Source organism: Budorcas taxicolor, chromosome 8, assembly GCF_023091745.1.
Source record: "Budorcas taxicolor isolate Tak-1 chromosome 8, Takin1.1, whole genome shotgun sequence".
NCBI classification, from domain to species: domain Eukaryota; kingdom Metazoa; phylum Chordata; class Mammalia; order Artiodactyla; family Bovidae; genus Budorcas; species Budorcas taxicolor.
In genome coordinates, this window is record NC_068917.1 from 37,116,655 (window position 1) to 37,141,892 (window position 25,238).

General features: G+C 35.3%; 1 pseudogene; it reads left to right on the forward strand.

The window, feature by feature from the left end:
• The first annotated feature begins 2,986 nt into the window (after positions 1 to 2,986).
• The window catches only part of LOC128052046 (serine/threonine-protein kinase Nek4-like), a 37,083-nt pseudogene continuing 14,831 nt past the window's right edge, over positions 2,987 to 25,238 (forward strand).

Consider the following 25,238-nt stretch of genomic DNA (forward strand, 5'->3'; position numbering starts at 1 on the left):
TGGTTGGATCTTCTTGCAGTCCAAGAGTCTCCTTGGACTCCAACACCACAGTTCAAAAGCATCAATTCTTCAGTGCTCAGCTTTCTTTATAGTCCAACTCTCACATCCATTATGGGGTCGCACAGAGTCGGACACGACTGAAGCGACTTAGCACTTAGCAGCAGCAGCAGCAGCTCATATCCATACTACTGGAAAAACCATAGGTTTGACTAGACATCTGGATCTTTGTTGGCAAAGTAATGTCTCTGCTTTTTAATATGCTGTCTAGGTTGGTCATAACTTTTCTTCCAAGAACCAAGCGTCTTTGCAAAGAGTTGGACACAAATTAACAACTAAACAACCAATCACCCAACCATCGGTTTTTATATAGTGATCCTCCTAGAGTTAAATCCTCAGACTGAGTTTATGATCAAAATACTAAAAAGAAAAACAATTAGAAGGTAATTTTTTATATTACTAAGATATAATAAACTATTTCCTATGCATCCTATGTATATAAAGACATTGTTAATTACACTTGTGTGACTGAATGCTAAATTATGGAGAATTTCATTGCTCCTATTATTTATTTATAAAGAAAATGCATGCTGCTAATATTATTGCTTACTGATTGTCTTCACATACCTAAATCAATGGATGGGTTCCATATGAAAAATTATTATAAATTCAGAGCTAGTATAAAGGCCTGCTCAAGTCAACAGGTAATATTTAATTTTGCATAAGCCTGTCAATTGCAATGTACTGTTGGTCTGTGTTTTCTCATTGCTAAAGCAAGATTATATATAGCTATATTGATGAAAATGGGAAGAAAAGAATTTGAGGACGGTGGTTCATGGTCATAAAAGTTAAGGAATTAATAGCAAGAGCTGGAGCCAAAAATGTAACAACTTCCCCTAGTGCATCAGGAAAATAAAACAATGCCTTTTCCAGTCAAGGATTTCTACTGTGTGAAGATAAATGGTTATAATAATATTCAGCACTTTCAATGAAAGATCACAAGGTTTTTTATAAACTAGTATGTCATAGTCTCAAAATGGAATAGAAATATGGGTTTAGGATAAGGTGAAAGCTTAAATAGAACAAGATGTTCTGTTCTATAAAATGCAGTTATAACCCAGCTTCCAGAAGGCTTTGGTCTCTAGAGCAGCTTCTTTATAACTGTATTTTAGAATAGCTACAGTTTTGTTCAGTCACCATATTGAACAGAATACTATAGAATATTTTATTTGAAAAGTCATTAATATTAAGAAAATGGATATGTAATTGAATAATAATGATAAAAAAGAATATTTTAGCATTATTATGTGATTCTATTTTTAAAAGAAATTATATTTGTATGTGTATTCATATACATAAATACATGTACATATGGTGTAGAAATTTGTTCACAATATGTTAGCAGTAGTTATCTTTTTTAAAGCAGTAGTTATATTTGAGAAGTAGAAATAACAGGTGAGTTATGAAAATATACTTCTACTCATCACTGTTTTTGTAATTATATATGTTACTTGTATAATACAGAAATAGCAAAGAACAGATAATATTTATAACAAAGCTGTGTTAAAATACAATTTTAAAGAATTGTTTTACTTAGTGATTTGCAATATTTAGAGAGCCGTGATCCTTTAGACCTGGTGTTGTAATTTGTGTTAAAACTTATAGCAGTGTGATCGAATATATTTAAAGACTTTTTTCTATTTTTTTATGTGTCCCTCATATCTTTATATATAAAATTACATTTTCTATTATTTGGCTTATAATTTTAGTTCTATGATTCTGTAATCCCCATCCCATAGTTCATTTGTAAATGCCATCTACCTTTTCTGAAAGTCATAAAAATTCATTTATAGAGCATCTCTTATGTGACAAGCACACATTAGATGCATTAGGTGAATCATGTTACTAATTTTTATAGCAACTCTGTGACCATGACATTAGTGCTTCCGCTTTGTAGATGAAGTAAATTCAGGAGGGACGAGGTTAGAATAACAAAACAAGATCAAACACCTAGAAAACATCAGTACAAGAATTTAAAGTCAGATCTGTCTAAAGCCAAAGTCAACACTTTCTACTGCAACACTAAGGATTACTCTAAGAAGTTATCAGAGGGAATGTCAGTCCATAAGAATTTTGAGTACATATTTAGAAACATTCCTATGTTAAAATATACCACACAGTTAATTTTGAGTCTTCTGGGATTTCTCTCTGACTCCATAGAACTTGAATCTTTAAACACTTCACTGGCCACATCATTAACAATGCAAACATTTGGCAGAACTTCCTGACTGAAAGTGTTTCATGTTAATGCTTTTTAATATAGTTCAGATAGTAAAGTAGTTCATGATATACACATAAAAGAAAAATATTTTGTGTGTAATTCCATGAGTATCTATTCACCTGTTTATCATTTATTTAATCTACTTATCATCTGTCTTTGCTAGAGAAAGTGTGTGCATGATCACACATTTTATAATCACATTTTTAAAGAAGGCTTGCAGATACAGCAGTGCCTAACCAAGGTTTACCTAACTATGTGCTAGGCAGTCCAAGATATCTTTTCCCCTCAGGGTGCTCAAAATCCTTCACAGGATTCTAGCCATGGCTTTCCAGTGCATTTATCCACTGACCACCTGCCTTAACTCTGCAGTTTAGATTACACACTTGGGGTCTTATTTGGATTGATGTCCTCCTTAGAGCTGCCCCCTCCCTAGCACTTCTCCCTTCTCCAGCCTAGCTGACTTCCTCTGTTGTTATCATTCTGTGTTTTTGAGCGTTCTTACCTGATGCCCTGCAATAAAAGGACCAGCATGACTTACTCTGTACCAGTGTAGGGTTCCAGGATCACCATATGCTTCAGGCTCCAGCTTTCCTGAATCTGAGTTCGATATTGGGTAGGATAGGCTATGTAGCAGGTTAAGGGATGGTAACAGTCCCTCAATACTAAGTATGACTAAGTAATAGTAAGTATGACTAAGTAATAGTAAGTATGACTCCCAAGGATGTTCGGGAAACTGGTCCTTGCACTAATGATATAGCTTTGAATTCAGAAAACTGTCCTGACCAGACTGTTTCAGTTTGTGAACATTGAAAATGTTAACAGAGGCCCACACTTAGGGGTAACTGTACTGAATCTCACTTCAGTTGCATTTTAAGTTCTATAACCCTTAGATTGACAAAGTGCTTGTGTGATAGTTTCCAGCAAGTATTTATCAAACCTACTTGAATTGCACCTGTATGGTGACACTTGGAGGGGACAGCTGAGCATCCTAAACATCTGAGATAATCCATATTCATTCATATACTAACATTTCCAACTGTAAACCTCAGGATGTGGCTTTCAGGGGTCCATAAGTGTACATGTATGCATCTACTTTGAAAAATGCTGCTAGTTTCTCTTCTGGGTGTTGTGACTGGACTGAACACTTTTTTGTCCTTTTATTATGCAAATAATTTTGCCCTTTACATGAGTGATCCTTATAATGTTCTCTCCACTAAGTTGAACTAGTTCTTAGTATTTATCCAAACAATATTCTACCAGTGGGTGGCATTTACATAAAGAATCAGACTCATGATGGAAAAATTCTGTGGGCAAAGTACTAAGAAAGTGAAGGGAAATATAATAATTCTGTAATGCCAAAATTGTTCCCCTGACCCGAGGGTTGTAGATGACCAAGATGTAGGATGTCTTAAAGAAATCAGTTCTTCACAAGAATATACAGCCCATATCATGCATTCCTGAGAGTCTAACCTATTGATAGATTAAATTATTTTTGCAATGGCCAACTTTTAGTACTGCTACGGTGAAAAAGATTTAAACCAAGATGGGGAGCTGATATGGCATAGGTGAACTTACAGGGTGCTGCAGTTCATTAACAGTAATCCCTGAGTACCATGGAAAAATAGTTAAAAGGTCTTACGGTATCTTGGAGGAATATAGAGATTCAAGAATGTTGAGACAAACCAAGACTCTGAAAAGGAAAATAACTGGCCAGGGTCAAGAACTGGTAGTAGAATAGCCAGATTTAAAATCCTTGTCTACTGACTTCCAAAATAGCATTCTTTCTAAGCTTGACTTGAGGTTGCTGACCAAAGTAAAGCATGCCTCAGGGCAGCGCACTCCAATGTTATGATTCCTACTTCTCAAATATTTTTCTCCCATCTGCACTCAGTTTCTTCTGGTCCCCTTTTACTCCACTATATATAGTTCAGCTTGTCTGGGTGCAGAGGTTTAAATCTTAGAACTTAACTATTTATCACCCTTCCCTGACATTTGTCCTCATGGTTTTCTACGGCTCAGTCCACCTTCGCTACCATTTGGCCCAAAGTACATGCAGAACAGTTGTATTATTTATGACCAACTTGCTAAATTCATCAGTCAAATATAGTTTATATGTATGCATGTACCTGTGTGTTTGTATATATTGATTACACTATCATAATTTTTTGTACTTGGAAACATACAGTCAGTCATACTAGTGTCAGGAGAGTGTATTCTCTTCAGTTCTGTCTTGTCACAACAAAGATTTGGAGTGACAAACATTAAAGCCCTCGGTGCATCACAGCTCTCGGATCTTGGACAGACCGTGTTATAACTCTTAGATCGGTGTTACAGCTCCATTTTACAGCTCTATTTTATTTAGAAAATAGCAGGAAAATCCATCCTCAAGGCTTGAGAGCATGCCTATCAGAAGACATGAAGAGAAGAGAGTGGGGGAGCATGCCAGTGTGTGGAAGAGAGCCCTAGCCCTTTGGCTCCTCCTTTTGTATGATTTTTTTCTCCCCCTGGACATGCCCTATATAAATTGGGCTAGCCAGGAATGCTGTTTGTTCTACCTGAGGTCTTCACTCCGGTCCTCAGAACTTCCTTTGACCTTCCTTTGTTCTACATCCCTGGGCTTTTCCCTTCCTTGTCTTTTCTGTTCAGTTCAGTTCAGTTCAGTTCAGTCGCTCAGTCATGTCCGACTCTTTGGGGCCCCATGAACCGCAGCACACCAGGCCTCTCTGTCCATCACTAACTCCTGGAGTTCACTCAGACTCACATCCATCGAGTCAGTGATGCCATCAAGCCATCTCATCCTCTGTCATCCCCTTCTCCTCCTGCCCCCAATCCCTCCCAGCATCAGAGTCTTTTCCAATGAGTCAACTCTTCGCATGAGGTGGCCAAAGTACTGGAGCTTCAGCTTTAGCATCATTCCTTCCAAAGAAATCCCAGGGCTGATCTCCTTCGGAATGGACTGGTTGGATCTCCTTGTCTTTTAGCCACTGCCATTTTGGACTCATGTTTCCTATTCTAACTACCTAACACAACCCACTCCAGTGTTCTTGCCTGGAGAATCCCAGGGACGGGGGAGCCTGGTGGGCTGCTCTCTATGGGGTCGCACAGAGTCAGACATGACTGAAACGACTTAGCAGCAGCAGCAGCAACACAACCATATTCTCAAAATGATATTTCTATAAAACAGAAAATTGCAAAGACTAAGGTAACATCTATCTACTCACCTCTTCAAGTAAACAAATGAAAATGGTTGTCATTTTGATGTATTTTTAATATTTTAATAGAAATAAAAGTTGAAATCCCCGTGTTCGTCTGCCACATTCCTTTTCTCTCCATCCCCAAACACCATTACCACAGCTTTGTTCTGTTGCTCGTCCCTGTTGATACTTTTACTACTTATATATAAATGGCTTTACATTTATAAAAATCGTATGCTTGCACACTACACACATGCATCTGTTAATTGCTTCTTTATTCAGTATCTTTTAAGGTTGGTAAATTCTAATCCATCCATTTCAAGTGGGGTATAGTGGGTCATGTATAATACATGAATATACAATAGAACTTTTATTTGACTTCCCCAATGTCATCCATCTCCATATACAATATATTAAAAGAATGATTCAAATAATGTCTCTTATGTATCTCTGATCTTAGTTGTGCAAAAGATTTTCTTAGAAGTGAGATTTCTGAGTGGCATGTTGTGTGTATAGTGGATTGTTGGCATATATTCAGTTGTTCTAATTTATACTTACAACAAATTGATATGAAGAATCTGCTCTCCTAATCCTTTGTCAGTTGATATGGTTAGACTTTTGAGCATTTTCTAATTGATGGATGTGCAAGGAAATCTGATTGTAATTTTTAATTATGTTATGCTGATTATTGGGAGACTGAGGAGATTTATTTCTTGGTTATCTATGTTTCTTCTTCTTTGTATGGTTTATTTTCATTTATATAATTTTTGGCCCTACCTTCTTTTTATATGAATGATTTATGCATGTGTTCTGCTAACTAAACTTTTTGTTGGCTGTATTTATCTTCTCCCTGCCAGATTTTTATGCCTTCTATAATAAAGTTTTTAATTGTGACATTGTTGTTCACTCACTAAGTGGTGTCTGAATCTTTGTGACCCCATGAACTGTAGCATGCCAGGCTTCCCTGTTGTTCACTATATCTGAGAGTTTGCTCAATTTCATTTCCATTGAGTCAGTGATGTTACCCAAACTCCTTATCCTCTGTCACCTCCTTCTCTTGCCCTCAGTCTTTCCCAGTGTCAAGGTCTTTTCTTATGAGTTGGCTCTTCACATCAGGTGGCCAAAGTACTGGAAGTTCAGCTTCAGCATCAGTCCTTCCAATAAATATTCAGGGTTAATTTCCTGTAGGATTGACTGGTTTGATCTCCTTGCAGTCCAAGAGACTCTCAAGAGTCTTCTCCATCACCACAGTTTGAAAGCATCAATTTTTCAATGCTCAGTCTTCTTTCTGGCTCAGTTCTCATATTTGTACATGACTAGTGGAAAAACCATAGCTTTGACTATACGGACCTTTGTTGGCAAAGTGATGTCTCTGCTTTTTAATATGCTGTATAGTTTTGTGATTTCTTTTCTTCCAACGAGAAAGAGCCTTTTAATTTTGTGGCTGCAGTCACTGTCCACAGTAATTTTGGATCCCAAGAAAATAAAGTCTGTCACTGTTTCCACTTTTTTCCCATGTATTTTCCATGAAGTGATGAGACAAGATGCCATGATTTTCATTTTATAAATGTTGAGTTTTAAGCCAGCATTTTTGCTCTCCTCTTTCACCTTCATCAGAAGCTATTTCCTCTTTGCTTTCTGCCATTAAGGGGAGTGTCATCTGCATATCTGAGGTTGTTGATATTTCTCAGGCAATCTTGATTCCAGCTTCTGAGTTATCTAGCCTGGCATTTTGCATGATGTACTCTGCATAGAACTTAAATATGCAAGGTGACACTATATAGCCTTGACACTCTTTTCCCAATTTGGAATCAGTCCATTGTTTCATGTCCATGGGGATAGTTTTGGTCACCACCTCCTGCACAATGTCATGAACCTCTGTCCATAGTTATTCAGGCACTCTGTCTACCAGATCTAATCTCTTGAATCTATTTGTCACCTCCTCTGTATAATCATGAGGGAATTGATTTAAGTCATACCTGAATTTTGCAATAAGGAGCTGATGATCTGAGACACAGTCAGTTCCAGGTTCTTGTTTTTGCTGACTGTATAGAGCTTCTTGATCTTGAGCTACAAATAATATAATCAGTCTGATTTTGGTATTGACCATCTGTTCATGTCCATGTGTGTAGTCATCTCTTTTGTTACTGGAAGAGGATATAATCAGTGTGTTCTCTTGGCAAACTCTGTTCCCTTGGCCCTGCTTCATTTTGTACTCCAAGGTCAAGCTTACCTGTTACTCCAGGTATCCCTTGACTTCCTAATTGTGATAGTCTCACTATTTTTAAATTATTTCTATTTTATGTCTTTCATATATTCCCTACATATGTAAGAAATACATTTGTCTATATTTTATTCTATAATTTTTGTAAAGTTTTGATTTGTACATTTATGTCTTTAATATATTTATATATTTCCACTTCCATGTGGAAAGGGGATTGTCCTAGCTCTTTCCTCCTTCATCTATAAGGTCTCTCCATCATGTATCAAGAACCCATACAGGAGTAAATTCCTATTATCCAACTTATATGTATCTTATATTATCACTGCCTGTTCTTCACAGTGAAGTAAAATATATAACTCTTTTCAAGTCTTGTCTTCAAAGTTTTCTCACCCAGTAAATCTACACTTGAATTGTGTTTATGCTATACCATCATTGTACATTTATGACTATCAGTTTAACTGTATTTGATACTTGCTAATCTATTTTTAATTTAGTCTTTGTGTGTATAAAATATACTTTAAAGCTAATGCACATGTAGTGAAAGATGACCAGTGTGTATCAGATAATTATTTTGAGAAATCTTTTTTTATATCTGTCTCTTTGAAAAAAAATATTATAGTATATGCATATGCTATATGTTGAATACTCTACATCACTTAAAGTGGATGCATTAGATCTTATCAGTCTCACAACTCTAGTATTCCATAGGCCAGAGCATTTACCAAAGTCTCCAAAGAACTAGCACACCTTACATAAACTGTGCCTCAAAATGCTTTCTAATGCTATGGGTCATTTCCTCTTTTTCCACTTAATGTACATCAAAGGTTTTCATTGCTTTAAAGATAAAATTTTAATTTGTTCACACAACATCAAAGGTTTTTTCAGATCTAGACCACTTTACTATCCACATGTAACACTTAGAAATCCTAACTCCAACTTGCATCCAATATATCAACTTTTCAAATTAAAAAATTTTAAGCCAATTTTTCTTGTCTCTCAGCCTCTTTACATCCTGTTTTGTCTCAGTAACAGACCTGTTTCTGAAGACTTCTTCACCTGGCTAAGTTCTAAGTCTTCTTGACAATGGAGTTCTGATACTTGTTTCTCCAGAGTACTTTGCATGACTTTCTGCCATAGTCCAGTTTACACATGCTATATTAATTGACCCTACATCTATTATTTTATATTTGATGTGATTTTAAAGGTAGGGACTATGAGTTCATGTTTTTTAAACTCCATATTTTCCACACTGAGAGAACACTTTTAAAATGATGGCAATATAATCAATGTTTATGATTCATATAGGAAAATTACAGCTACATAGGGGAATATAAAGATGTATAAGACATTAAGACTCTGTTTACAATCTGATTAGGGTCACAGGTATCTTTATAAAATTATCAATCAAAGCAAGTAGAATTAACAAAAATGATATATGCAAAATAGTTATAGTTAGAATTATCTTTGTATATGTTTATATAAAATTTAAGAATAGCTCTTTTATGAAAAATCCATAGAGAAAAGAAAAACTAAGAAAATTCAAGTATAACAAAGAAGAAACAAATTTTAATAGATGTATTGCTAACAATTATTAATTTTTTTGGTATATATTTTTTCAATTTGTGTGTTTGTGTATATGTTTGTCTGTATATGTACATATGTATGTGTGCTCAGTTGCTTCAGTCATATCAACTTTTTGTGATCCCATGGACTGTAGCCCACCAGGCTTCTCCATCCATAGGATTTTCCCAGCAAGAACAATTACCTATTTAAATATTCCCTAGCTTAATTTAATCAATATCATATTAATTGATACTTTCAGTATTTGCAAGTTTTGGTATTATCATATAATAATGAAGAACTATCTAAATGATATCAAATACTAAGAACATCTATTTTAGACATGAAATTACTAATTATTATGGATATTTTTGAGAAATTAGACACATGTTTCCAAGTCACTTTCCAAAAATTTTATGATAATTCACACTCAATTTGCAGTACACGAAAGTGCTCTCATTTACTAGCACTGGATATTAGAAAAATAAATTACTGAAGATTAAAGTTTAAGTGTAATGAAAATAACCATAAGTCTTTAATCCATCAGTGATTTATTTTGGTATAAAATATGGCATAAGCTGTGTGTATGTGTGTATGTGTTCATGGTGTTAACAAGTTATTCTGTCACCTTTTATTGATTAATCCATTTGGTTGTCTTATTGATTTAAAGTGCCTATTTAAGATTCATTCACTAAGTTTTATGTATAATTATCTTTACTTCTGACGTTTCATCATTATTGCATTGATCTATCTCTACACTCTGCTGCTGTTACTGGTCTGTTTTATTAATATGTTTATAAACTTTTTAATAATTGTGAAAAATTCTTTCCATGCTTTACTCTTTTGATTCTAAGTATGTGCATATCCATATGATGTTAAGAATTAGCCAAATTTATGGTATTTTCTCTGAGTTCAAGATGGTCTTATATGTGATTAATTTAAGAAATGTTGCTCTCACTTTTTCTCTGGTCTTCCTACTGAAGAACAAAGTATGTTTCTTCATTTTCATCTTTCCTTTATATTCCCTAGAAAATTTATAGTTTATTGTGTAAAGTTATGAGAAATTTATTTTAGTGCATTGTTTAGATTTCATACTTTATCTGGCTATTATATATGACTCTTTATTTTGTACTTTAGTGGCTTATCATTTGTATATTAGAAATTTTGATTTGTCTATTCTTTTTCAATTCGGCTATGCTATTGTGTAGATTAGTTCTAATCGATTTTTTAGTTATTTCTTTTGTATTTCCCAAGTTGAAAATCATGTCATCAACAATTAATATATACTTTTCCTTTGTTGAGTATAAACATATATTTTTAAAACTTTGTTTTCCTGAATGATAATTTTAGAACATCTGACAAGATTGTTTAAAAAAAAAAAAATAAGGTTTATTTTTCCCAACTTTATTTTCTCTTGAGATTAAAGGAAAGGTCTCTAGTGCCCAGTCATTTGCTAGAAAGCTGACTTCTGTCTAAATAGCAACATATTATGTTAAGGAACGGAGAAGGCAATGGCAAGCCACTCCAGTATTCTTGCCTGGAAAATCCCATGGACGGAGCAGCCTGGTAGGCTGTAGTCCATGGGGTTACTAAGAGTCGGACACGCCAGAGCTTCTTCACTTTCACTTTTCACTTTCATGCATTGGAGAAGGAAATGACAACCCACTCCAGTGTTCTTGACTGGAGAATCCCAGGGACAAGGGAGCCAGGTGGGTTGCCATGTATGGGGTCGCACCGAGTCAGACACGACTGAAGCACCTTAGCAGCAGCAACAGCATGTTAAGTAATACACAGATATTTCATCATCCCACTGCTTTTTGTTGTTTTCCTTGTATTATTTCATCCTTGTTTCTGACTTTATTTGTTTGTAGTGATTGATTTTTAAGTGTAACAGTGACTTTTACTTTATAAAATTGACTTTTTTTTTTACCATTTGGTTTCCAAATAAGATACTTTTTAAAATTAGGAATACATGCTGAATATTGTTTTGTGGGCATTTGTCATTTGGACCATAACAGTTTTTCTTCCTTGATTCACTGATATGATTCATTATATTAGTAGATTTTCTAATATTAAACTATCTTTAAAATTTTAATTTATTAATAGATTTTGCTTCTTAAGTTTTTAATATATTTTTATATGTGAAACTAGTTTGTAAATTTCTTGTACTATATAATTTCAGTTTCCAATATCAATTTCTATAGCTGATATCAGAGAAATGAAACTGAAAAATAAGACCAGTCTCTAAAATTAATTGTTTTAATATGTTGCTAGAAATTTACCAGCAGAAAAGAGACCACTGCTTTATGGGAAATATTTTTTGTGACATAAAAGTTTTATGAAATAGTCTCACCTGAAATGTGAGATGCCACAGTTCATTGAAAATGTATTTTCTGTGTTTACTTCTCTTTACAAAAATGAAAAAGTAAAATCAGTTTTTCAACTATCATTTAAGAAAAAGTAAAATGAGTCTATGAATAAAAAAAAATGGAACTTTGCATATAAAAACAAACAAAGGAAATTAAGCATATGTCTTAATGACACTTTTAGGATAGAATTATTTGGAGATCTTAATTGGACACCTAGAGGAACATATTTTTCCAAGTATATGGGGTTACAAAAGTATATTCATTTTTGTGCAAGACATTTATGCAAGACATTTCAGTTAAACATTTTCACAACCACATTTTTGTTAATTTCTTTCATGAAATCTACAAAACCTTTTTTCATGAAAATATAAATTAAGCATATGTTTTAGTACTCAATTATGTAAATAATTATTGGAGATAGTGGATTTATTTGTTAATTTTTAAAAATTTCCTTAGAATATGCATTATCTTTCACTTTTCTGTCCACTGAAGAAAATCACACAATATGAGAGTTGTGAGCTAATTTTTATTTGGAGACTGTACTGAAGACTATAGGCCAGGAGACAGTCTCCCAGACAGTTCTGAGGAACTGATTCGAAGAGGTAAGGGAGGAGCCAAGATATATAAAAGTTTTATTTTTGCTGGGGAAAAAATTAAAAGGCATGCAGTTGAACATCAAAAGATCACAAAAACAGACATATCAAGTTAATGATTTTTGTACTTTTCTATGTATGGGAACGGAGAAGGCAAAGGCACCCCACTCCAGTACTCTTGCCTGGAAAATCCCATGGATGGAGGAGCCTGGTAGGCTGCAGTCCATGGGGGTCGCTAAGAGTTGGACACGACTGAGCTACTTCCCTTTCACTTTTCACTTTCATGCATTAGAGAAGGAAATGGCAACCCACTCCAATAAGATGCAGGTATCTGAACTCATTGAAATTATTATTTAGATACTCATCTTAACTATGTAGGGCTAGAAACCAGTGTGCACTGTGGTGGGTGGGGAGGGATTCAGAGGCTGATGGCTTGATGATAGGCAATCCCTTTCCACACCCTATTGCCAGCAAGACTGTACCTAATATGAGGAGAACATAGTACAGTGAAAATATTGAAGAACTCCCAGGCCATGGCAAACATAGATATTTAAGTTTATAGTTCATGGAAATGCTAAGTCAGATGGAAAAAACCAAAAAGACAGAGTTTGTAACTGTGCAGACAATTATGCATCTGTAGAGATTTGACAAAAATTAGACGGTAGGAATTAATGTTGGGAATGATAAAAAGATTCAACAAAATTGCAAGTAGATCAAAGAAGGGAAATCAAGAACTGTATCTGTGACTATTGAATGTATATCCTCAAATTCATTCCATTAAAGGATTGTCAGGGCAAGTTTTCAAATGGATCATCCAAACACTTACAATTGTCAATATTTCCCTGAAGACTCAGTGGGTAAAAAATCTGCCTGTGATGAAGGAGAGGCAGGAGACGTGGATCTGATCCCTGGGTCAAGAAGATTACCTGGAGCAGGAAATTGCAACCCCCTCCAGTATTCTTACCTGGAGAATCCCATTGACAGAGGAGCCTAACAGACTGCAGTCCATAAAGTCACAAAGATTGGACACAACTAACCACACTTTAGGCTTTGCAGGTGGCGCCAATAGTAAAGAACCCACTGCCAATGCGGGACATGCAGGTTCAATCCCTGAGTCAGGAAGATCCCTAGAAGGAGGGCAAAACAACCCATTCCAGTATTCTTGCCTGGAGAATCCCATGGACAGACGAGCCCAGTGGGCTCGCCCATAGGGTTGCAAAGAGCTGAACAAAACTGAAGCAACTTAGCATGCACACACACAAGCACACATTAATAATTCATTTAATATATTTGGGTCTTTTCTTTAAATGCAAGTTAAGAAGATTCATTTTTCAGCAAGCTGTTACATATCAGCTGTAACAGATCACTGCTGGTCAGTTCAGAAGCTCAACTAATGTTTTCTCCATTCATTCTCAACATTAGAATGAAAATTTCAGCAAAGCAAAAGGACAAAATTACATTATTTTTCTAAAAGTGGGGATGTAGTTAATGACAATCCATCATAAAATTGTAATGATAACTAAAGATGGAAACATTTGAGGAAGAAAATGGAATGGGGCGGACTCATTGGGTAGAGAAGTGAGTAACACATGTTTGGTCAAAATAAAGTGGGACAAGAAGAGGAAAAAACATAAAGAGGAATTAATTGTATAATTTATAAGAGTTAAATCTTTCTATGAGTATGGAAATATGCCGGGAATTTTCATCTACATTCCATCTTTTAATACTCAAAACTATCAGTGATATAGTATTACCTCTTTTAAAAGTGAGAAAATTAGAGGTTCAGATGACAAAAGTAACTTGTTATGGTCATTCCATTAGCAAACTTCATAAATTAAATCAGCCAACTCCATTATACTCCATAGCCACAAAAGATAGGTTGTGCACATATTTTGTTTTGCACAGATTTCTAATTTCAAATTAGTGACCAACATTTTAATTTAAACATTTCTTTTAAGAATCAGATATCTGTCAATACTGGACAGACCTGCAGAATCTAGATAGCGTTAAGGAGAATGTTCTTGCTGTCAGTCAGAGCCCCCTTGCTAAAACATGCAAGAAAAAGAGGAAGGGTGAGATAATCCACATATCACACAAACACAAACATGATATATTGAGACATTAGGAATGAAATAAAGGAAAAACTGAAGTATAGACCTCAAGAAGGTAAAAATGATTTAAAAGAGTATTGAATCTACTGGATTACTATTCAAAGTGAAAAATAACATGTTTAGATTTTATTTTCTGATTATTCTTTTTTAATTGGAATGTTATCCAACAGTTAAACATGAAAGTGAAAGCTGCTCAGTCATGTCCGACTCTTTGCGACCCCATGGACTATATATCCATGGAATTCTCCAGGCCAGAATACTGGAGTGGGTAGCCTATACCTTCGACAGTGGATCTTCATGACCCATGAATCAAACTGGGATCTCCCACATTGCAGGCAGATTCTTTACCAACTGAGCTATCAGGGAAACCCTCTCAAGTAAACATATGTGTGTGTGTGTGTGTGTGTGTGTGTGTGTGTATTATCCACAACAGCAAGTTCATAGTAAAGCATCTTTTTTGTTAAGGGTTTCCGAAAATCATGCATACAGAAAACACACATGGTGATCTCTAAAGTTAACTATCATTTTTAATGATATTTGGGAAATTATTATTTTACATCTCTACATAGAAAAACTCAGATGAAGGATTGATTAAGGTTCCGATTTCATAGACGGAGTTCTTTGAAGAAATGGAATTAAAATTTTTGTACTATGCTCTTTATTTATAAAATGATATTTACATCACCAATTTATATTCTATGGCCATACATTATTTAATACTCTGAGTCTCTTGATTCTACATATTAAATAGGTCTTCTGTTGTTAAAACACAGCATGGGTTGATGTGCTGTCTTTGTAAGTATCTGTCTAGTTTGATTATTGGAGATTGAAAACACATAATTCAGATTTCCAAAATAAGTGTATTTGCTGCTTTGGAATCATTTGTTTTGTTTTGACAAAATAATGGTTATGTATAAATTCAGGAATTAAGCCTTCTGCAATCAAATCCTATTTCTGCCTTTTACTAATTGTGTGACCAGAGGCAAATTGCTTTCATATTCTTGACCTCTGTTTAGTAATATTATAAATAAGGATAATCATAATACCATTCTCCCAGAGTTTGAAAAAATTAAATGAGAAAAAAGGATGTAGAATACTTTGCAAAATATCTGGTATATATTAAGTGAACTCGCAAAGTCATGTTCGACTCTTTGCTACCCTGTGGACTGTAGCCCACCAGGCTCCTCCGTCCATGGTATTCTCCAGGCAAGAATACTGGAATGGATTGCCATTTCCTTCTCCAGGGGATCTTCCCTACCCAGGGATCCAACACAAGTCTCCCACATTGCAGGCAGACGTTTTAACCTCTGAGCCACCAGGGAAGCCAGTATATATTAAATACTCAATAAATATTGGATATTATTATAGTTTTTACATTAATTAAACTACCCTCACAATTGGTAGATTTCTACCTTACCTCAGGGGCTGTCCCTAATAAAAGAAGGGAGAACTTCAGGGAATAATCTAATTAAACCTGAAAAGTAAAATTACTCAGAGCATGGATTCTTTCAATTCTAGGTCACCTAAACACATCAGGACTAGAACTATAGTGAACAAATTCATTGTGTTTTTCTCTGTAATAAATCAGTGAGTTGACTTTTCACAATTTTTCAAGGATTGAAATAAATCTCACTACCACTAACAACTTAGTTCAAGAATCGATTTGCTCTTGAAAACTTCCAGCACAGTATTAGAATTTTATTTTTGATAAGGGATACTAAGCTGAAAACCTACTTTAAGAAGATTGAATACAACCTTCATAAAACAGTATTCAATAAAAAATCCTGATCCTAATTTTCAATTTCTATGTGTATAAACTGCCGAAAAAACCAAGGGCTAGTAGTGTTCCATATTCTGCTAGCAAGAGCATTTTCAGACTACTCTACACAGGCTACATACTCCTAAGCACTTTCTATAATATCTTCCTTCTTTAGTATATTATTTCCATTATTACAAAGTCTGTAAATGTAAGTTTGTTATTTTGATATTTATCTATTTAAATATATATATTTTTTTATAGCATCAGTTTCATGAAGACAACAACCCTTTTGCCTTCTTCACCAATATATCTTCACAACATAAAACGTTTCCTGAGGCAAATTATGGGAATTCTGAAAATAATTATTTATTGATAGCCTAAACCATCCATCAGTTTCTGCTTCTCAAAATGTAAATAGTAGGAATAAAGGCCTGTTTAGTTGTACTACTTAGAGTGGAATGAGTCCTTTATGAGTAATAGAGCTAATTTTAAAGATTATATTCTCATACTGAATTCAATAACAAATAGAGATAAATTCCAAGAGGAAGATGCAATCAGTTTGTGTGGAAGGGATTTAGAGATGAGACTAAACTGTGTGGACTTTGATTGTCTGTAAAATTGTGTGATTGAAACAGAACGTTGGCTTTGGTACTTATCTTTTGAAAGCTAGCAGAAGAATGTGGACAGGAGGACCTGAGCTGCTGAAACCCATTTTAGGCAGGAGGAATGAACAAAGATAAAGGGGTGAGCAAGAACTTTATGTTTGGAGATCGAATTAAAGTATTTTTCAAAGAGGAACAGAATTTGTATTAGGCAATGACTGGACAAATTTCAGTAAGTAGAGCATAACAAATAATCTCAATCTTAAAAGCAAGGCCAAAGAGTCCAGAATTGATGTAATCATCACTGATCTCCCTCTCCATAAGGTTAATGCCACTCCATGTAAATTTCTACCTTAATTTCATGTTCTGCTGTGTCTGCAACTATGCGACACTCTTAATAGTAAGGACTATACCTTTATTCATCATTGTACCTCAACACCTAGAACAGTGGTTAACATCTGCATGCAAAATTGCTTCAATTGTATCTGATTCTTTGCAACCCTATGGACTATAACCCACCAGACTCCTCTGTCCATGGTATTCTCCAGGCAAGAATGCTGCTGCTGCTAAGTTGCTTCAGTCATGTCCAACTCTGTGCAACCCCATAGACGGCAGCCCACCAGGCTCCGCTGTCCCTGGGATTCTCCAGGCAAGAATACTGGAGTGGGTTGCCATTTCCTTCTCCAATGCATGAAAGACAAAAGTGAAAGTGAAGTCGTTCAGTCATGTCTGACTCTTAGCAGCCCCATGGACTGCCGATTACCAGGTTCCTCCATCCATGGATTTTCCAGGCAAGAGTACTGGAGTGGGGTGCCATTGCCTTCTCCCCAGGCAAGAATACTGGAGTAGATTGTCATGCCCTCCTCCAGGGGATCTTCCCAACCCAGAGGTCAAGCCCACATCTCCTGCTTTGGCAGACAGTTTCTTTACCACTAGCACCACCTGAGAAGCCCTAAAAAGCAACTAGTATTTGAAAAAAATAATAAGCCAAAAGAAAACTGTGAATGCTTTTGAATATTAAAATGAGGTAATAGTTGTATTTTAGGAACATGAAATTCAAAGAAGAAATGGAGTAAACTAGTTCCAGAGATTTGGGATTGCTGGATTATAGATCTGGATATCAGTGATAGCAAGGAGGAATAGGGTTAAAGTTAATATGGAGGGTCAAGAACAGTCCTCATTCCCCTGGACTACACAAAAGTATTCATTTACAGTTTTCCCTAGGACTAATGTTAACTCCATCATAACACAGAAACAAATCTAGATTATTTGAACATCCTGCCGAATATCACATTGATCCATTACATTGAGGAAATTCTTTTAATTAGGAAATAAGGAGTGGCTTCTACCCTGAAGGGCTTAGAAGGATATACACAATATAGATGACTAGAAGATAAACTAAAATGATTCAAGGGCTTGCCACTGTAGTAAAATTTTTTAGTCCAATTTTAGAGACATGACAGGACATCCCTTCCGAAGTAGAAGATAAATTGTTGCATCTTGCATACCCATCAACAAAGAAGGAACGTGAACTCCTGCTAGGTCTCCTAAGGTTCTGGTGAAAGCACATGTCATATCTATGAACAGTGCTCTGGCCACATACTGGGAGATAAGGAGGCTACCATTCTGTTTTTTGTTTACTTTTTAAAATTTATTTTATTTTTTCTTCTAGTTTTATTGATATATAACTGACAAATAGAAATGATAAATATTTACAGTGTAGAATGTGATGAAGGCTGCCACGTTTGAGTGGGGCATAGCTCTGTATCTGTTCCAGTCTGCAGTGTGATCAGCTGCACTGAGACCCAGTTGACTCAATAGATTATGTGAAATTGAAGTTTGGATGTTGTAAAAAATGCAGTATGGCATGTATGGCAAGCCCCAGTGGATCATGAAGTTCTTGGAGCAAGAGTATGCCATCTATGTGAACAAACTGGAAGTCATTTTTAAAAAGTAGCTCCTGGAATGCTATGGAGCAAAGGTAGAGTAAAGCCTTGATTATCTATAACTGTCTTTTATGAACTTGGTACTGTCAAATGCACCAAATCATAAGGTTCAGTGGAATTAGAAAACAATTTTAAAATAGAAGAAGTGAATCAAGGACCAGTCAGGAGCAGAGACAGAGGGCACAAGGAACATGCATGAAAAAGTAGCCCAGGCCCCTTATCCTCTCACTCAGTTGCATTGGTTTCCCTCTTCCAACTCATACCTATGACCTTTGGGGGAACCATGTCCAAATATCTCCAAAAGGAGTCAAATCCCCAAGCTTGTTTTACATATGAGCTAGCTTATTATGTGGAAACTAGCTGAAAAAGTCACCAACTGGTGACTTTTTTTAGAGCCTCACTCATGATCATGCTTAAAAAATAGCCATAATCCTTGAGCACTTGGATGCCTAATTTTCATGGAAGGAGAATTAACTTGTGGTCATAATATATATATAGACTAAAGGACAATGACAAATTACTGGGTCAATTGGTCAAAGATCTGGGAGGAAAAAGATTGGAAGATTGGCCACAAGGATGCTGAGATAATGGCATGTGGATGGATATGTGAGAGTGGTCACAAGTGATTGCCTACCAGAAAAGATTCACTAAAGACACTAAACTTCCAAAAGGAAGCAGTGTTCAACCAGTGGATGTTAGCTGATGCAAAACTATCATCAGCTACCATAGTATTATCATGACAGGTATATGAAAAACAGGAAAAATATGGCAAGGACACAAGCTATGCATGAGCCCCAAGAATTAGCCTTCTTACCTAAGCTCATCCAAATACTGTTAACCAATACCTCCAAATCCCCAAAATTCCTACAGCAAAGACCAATATGGCAATATTCCTGGAGTAGACAAAATGGCCACTTGATTCCAAGTTGACCATATTGAGTCTTTCTATTAGCTAAGGCCATGTGGTTTGTTTTCACAGGAATAGATATCTAGTGTAAGTAGAGGGCTGCCTTTTTTTGCTAATGGAACTCAGCCAGCACCACTATCCAGGTGCTCACAGAATGCCTGGTCCATAGGTACTTGATTCCCAGACAGCTTCTTACCACAGAATTCACTGGGTGTAATACATAATGCATCATCCAGCTGCTGCTACCCTGATAGTGTTAGAACGGCCTGCTAACGGCCTGATTTTTTTTTTTTTTAGAAAAATCTAAAGCACCAGCTTTGAATCAGAATCCTGCAAGAATGAGGTATGCTTTATGTTTTGAATCAGGGACATTTATATGGGTGGAAGCCAGTTATTCTGTTAAATTAAATATCCTATAATGGATACGACTAATTCTATAACAAAGAATTATTCAGTTCCAAATGTCAACAATGCCAAGATTGAGAAAACCTGTGCTAAAGTTCAAAGGTGATTCAAGGTCCCAGGACATAAGAACTTTGTTGCATAGGCTAACAGGTATTGATACAATCAGGTCAGGATAAAAATTTCAGGATCATGTTATTCTATTTCATGTTCCTTTCCTTGTGGTTGAACGACTTTGGCACTATTCATTTCAACTTAAACTTAAAATATAGTAATTTGTGAGAAGCCTCCAATATTCCAGGAGTTAACATCAGAGTTTCTTCTACCATTTCAGAATGAATAAAATCTGTCATGTTAACTCACTAGTGTGAGTTCAAAAGAAAAAAAAAAAAAAAAAAGAGGTTTTTTAAATGAGAAACTTACAAAAATATGAGAAGTTTCCCATACTGAATAAACTTGGAAATCATTGCCTGACATTCATTTTCACAACTCCAAACAATGAAACTCTCCTCTGACTTTTAAGATAAGTTAAATATAGAATTACGAAGGCAAGAATAGATAGATTAAATAAAAATTTTCTTATAAGACATATGTTCTCTTCTGAATGTTCTTGTCTTGTCAGTACCATTTTGCACCTGTGTTTGCTAGGGAAAAACACCTAGTAGGAAAATATAGGAACAAATAATCAAAAAATATCTTTACAAATGTCAAAAGCCTACCATCAAATTTATATTATTTGCCTTGGTAATATTTTCCTATTTTCCTAATTATTATTAAGTAATTAATAAGTACATAGTAGAACATAGATCTGATAAAAACATGATAAGTGATTTTACAGATATTTAGAATATATTGAAAATTTCCAACTGTAATATCTTACTTTATATCGTATATACTAAGCCAAAATGTGCTGTATATGTAGTTTAGAGTACAGTCTCTCCTAATTCTTAGCTGACGTATATGAAACAATGCAGTTTAAACTATAGCACTATAAGTGTTGTGTCTAAATGTACAACCGGTACAGTTGTTTTGCCTGAATTTTTTAGTAACTATAATTGAGCAGTCAATTCATTCCTCCTGCCAAGAGTTTTTATCATTTTTTGACTGAATTGAAAGAAGTTAGCGGTCACTTCAAGGAAGAGGTCTTAAATCTAGCTTACAGCAGAAGGGGAAATGAAATTTGTATTTTAAAAGATTTATTGCAAAATAAACAATGAGGCACACAAAACAGGAGGGTTACTGCAGGGACAACAGCATATTGATAATGATACACAATGAGATTAAATTATAAATGCCTTTTTTTCTAATCTCTAATTTAATGAAGCAAGTGCTAAAAATAAGTATAAGTAATTAAGAGTCTTATTGACCTTGCTATTAAATAGTTTGTTTTTAAATATAAAAGCAAAACTAAAAAAATATAAAAGATTAGTATGCCCTCATGCTGCATACTGAAGACGGAAGAATAATTGCATAGTTATAGTATATAAATCTCAATGAATATTACTTCTTAAATGCCAAAGAGGACCTGAGAGGCATTAACAAAATTCATTAGAACTGCATATTTTCCTAAGAGAAAAAAAAATAGCATTCTTGAAAATGACCATTTTTTAAATTTATTTTTTAATCTTGTCAGTTCTTAGAATTACAGAAACATTGCTTTTGAGTGAAGATTAGGATGTTTAAAGTTTCTTTCTTATCGAGAAAAATGTTACATAGACCAAAATAAAAACCAAGATATAAAAATACAATAGTTTAAAAGCTAAAGATGCATTCCAAATTAAAAATTTATTAGGGGCTATGTGGAAGAATTAGTGCTTAAGTTCAAAATAATTATTTCCCACTGTGTAGTAGGTTGCTGTTGAGTCGCTAAGTCAAGTCTGACTCTTTTGTGACCCCATGGACTGTAGCCCATCAGTCTCGTCTGTCCATGGGATTTCTCAGGCAAGACTATTGAAGTGGGTTGCCATTTCCTTCTCCAGGGGATCTTCCCGACCCAAGAACTGAGTCCACATCTCCTGCATTGCAGGTGGATTCTTAGGGAGATTTTTTTTATTACTGAGCCAGCTGGGAAGCCCGTAAAGTATTGAATTTTAAATCAGAAATCCAAATTCAGTTTCCACCTATGAAATTTACTGTAATATCAATTTTTTTGTCATGTAGAAAAAAACCCTCTGAATCTCTTTGTCTTGCAATAACATTTTAAAAACTAATAATAATAACTCAGATCTTTGAGTTTTTAAGATTTAACCCACCTTAGCAAGATTACAAAAATTAACTTCAGCTGGACTCCAGACTGTCCATGAGCTCATATCCTCCTACATGTCTCCTTCTGAGACAAGCAGCACCCTAGCAGCACTATCTTCAAGGCCTAAAGGAAACCCAAGAGGTAAGTGGAAACCTGGATATGTCTTAACTATTCAGTTGAAAAATAGCATACTGTGGCTTACACATGCATCCCATTGGCTAATGTAGTTAATATGATAAGTCCAGTGTCAATGGGATAGGCAAATATACTCTGACCTCAAAGAGACACTGCACTAAAAATTAATAGGCCAGAGGTTGTCCATGTGTGCTCCTGCTGTACAGGGAAGTAAAGAATTGGAAGAAATAATTCAATTGACCACATTTCTATGTGATCTCTGTTTACTCTGCCAAACAATGCATTATCTGCCCTAGGCCTTGTTTCTTCATAGAACTGATGACTCATCATAAACAAACACTTACTGAACACATATACTTATTGTTAAATGCCAAGAACTCTGCTAAGTGTGCAACACATAGAAGTGTATGGAACACTGCCAAATCTGTTAGCTGAATGAGACATTTTATTAGGCAGGGCAGACTATGCTAAGCTCAGGTAATAAATAGGCCCCCTAATGTGAGTAGATTCATGGAATAAAGTTTTGTTTCTAAGGTACACAGAGCATATGTTACCTTGGAGTTTTTCTTAGTGACTTTCTCTCAGCCAGTTGAACCAGGCTACCAGCCTCTTATGCCACCATCTCTTAGGTGGCCTTCCTGGTTGTCACAAAAGCAAAAGATAAAGTTAAAGAGTGTGCACAGGAGTTTCACATCCATGCCTGAGAATGGCTCACATCACTTTTTCCCACACTAAAGAAGCTGTCACCTGGCCATTATCTAGTTGGAAGGTCCAAACTAACTGTAAGGATTTGGAAAACATAGTACCCAGAAATAAATGTTGGGAGTTATTGAACACCTAGACATTCTGTAATGTAATCCTCTTTTTTTATTCACCAAATGTGTCACTTTTCTTTTTATATTTAGAATACACTTTTCCCCTAAAAGGGACAAGGCAGAGGGCCACTTAGTTATTATATCTAGCTCAAAGTCCATGATTTTTGAATCATACACAACCATATCCACAGAGTCTTGATGACTTACATTATCTCCTACAAATCTCAATGGTCATGTGCCTTGACCACAAAGCTATCTGATTGCAGACCAAGGAGTCACACACAGTGTCTAGAGTAGAGACTGGATAAACACAATAAATACTCCCATTTGGAGAAGCAAATAAGAGGAGACCTTGTAGTCATTAGTTTCTGGTAATACTGAAACACTACTGAGCTGATAGCGTGCAATCTCTCAACCCTAGATTAAATTAACTCAAGTATTTATTAATTTTTTGTTGTTTCTGGAGCTACTCTATTAGGGAAGCTGTGTTATCCCTGGTTTTTCCTGGTCCCTGGCTCCACACTCTGGAGATTCTTCCTAGTTCATTATTTATATAAAATCATTTTGGGAGAAATTACTCTTGCAGGCCTGAGGAGCTGTTGAAACATGTCTGTTGTTCATGGAGGTTCAAATCTTAGGAGTTGTTTTAAATCTTAAAAAGTCTTAACTTTTTTATGGTCCTAATTTTCTTGAAAACTTAGTAGGCTTCAAATCCCTTTGCTTTGCTTCTGGTCTGTTCCGTGCTTAAAGTTCTTTAATATACATAGTTCTCAAAACCACTTATTTTTTCTACTTTCTCACTCTCACGTCTGTCTCATTCAATTTAATAGTGGCTATCTGCAAGCTTTCAGACTTGAATGAGAAGGCTATAAATTAACCTGATATTTTCCTTGGGTCACTTTTTTCAAATGAACATTTTTACTTGGGTTTTGCTGAAATTTTTGTTTACTGTTAGGTTTTTAGAAATAGTTGACTTTTCCTCCAATGCAAAGTTCCCAGACTCTGTGTGTGTATGTGTAGTACTCAGTTGTGTCTGGCTCTTTGCAAGCCCATGGGCTATAGCCTGCCAAGCTCCTCTGTCCATGAAATTCTCCAGGCAAGAATACTGGAGTGGGTTGCCATTTCCTTCTCCAGGGTATCTTCACAACTCAGGGATTGAACCCTGGTCTCCCATGTTGCAGGCAGACTTTTTCCCCTCTGAGCCACCTGGGAAGAAAGATCATTCTTTCTTGTAAACTGTTATTTAAATCAATAATAAATAACAAACCATGCTGAACTAGTGATTTTCAACTCTTTTCTCTAGACCTAAAAGCTTTACAAGCCTATGGTCTGATTTCAAAGTTATCTCTGGTAAACAAGTATTTTGCCATTGCATGACACAATTCACCAGCCTTCTAGCTTTCAATTTCAGTTTCTTCTTTGTCCACTCTCTGATTTCTAAGTAAACAAATGTCCTTTTTTTTGTTGTTTTTGTAATTTCATAGCAATAATTCACATAGCCAGTATCCTCATTATTTAGTGAAGGCAAAGCTGTGATGCATTGAAAATTAAATCAAAGATCTATAACCCAACAAACCTTTTTCTTATTCATTCACATTTCAGTAGGTTTCAGATATTCTCTTGGAGGCTTTATTCTAAAAATTAACTTTTTAAAATAGGCTATTTCCACATTGTCATTACCTTTAATATAACCTTCCTGATCACTATCTAAATAGAAGAGATTGTGGAGTCTCACAAAGCAAGTTCTTAGGCTTAAACACAGGGCACTCTTCTGAGAATAAGACACCCTTCTACCCACATTGCATTAGACAGAACCCAGTTGTATGGCCCTACTTAAAAAAAAATAACTTCAGGTGAAGATGGAAATTATAGTTATTTTACAAATAAAGAAAGATGAAGTGAGTTTTCTTGAGCATCCGGCCAGTTTTGTCCCTCTCCCACATGCACCTCTGCAAAAATCCTAATACTACATGATATGAGGCTAACATGAGAATCAAAAATGATCAATATATAGTGTAAAACAATGTACACATTCAAACAATTTTATTAGGTTTTTATGACTTCTGACAATTGATCATTTGAGAAATATTAATGAATG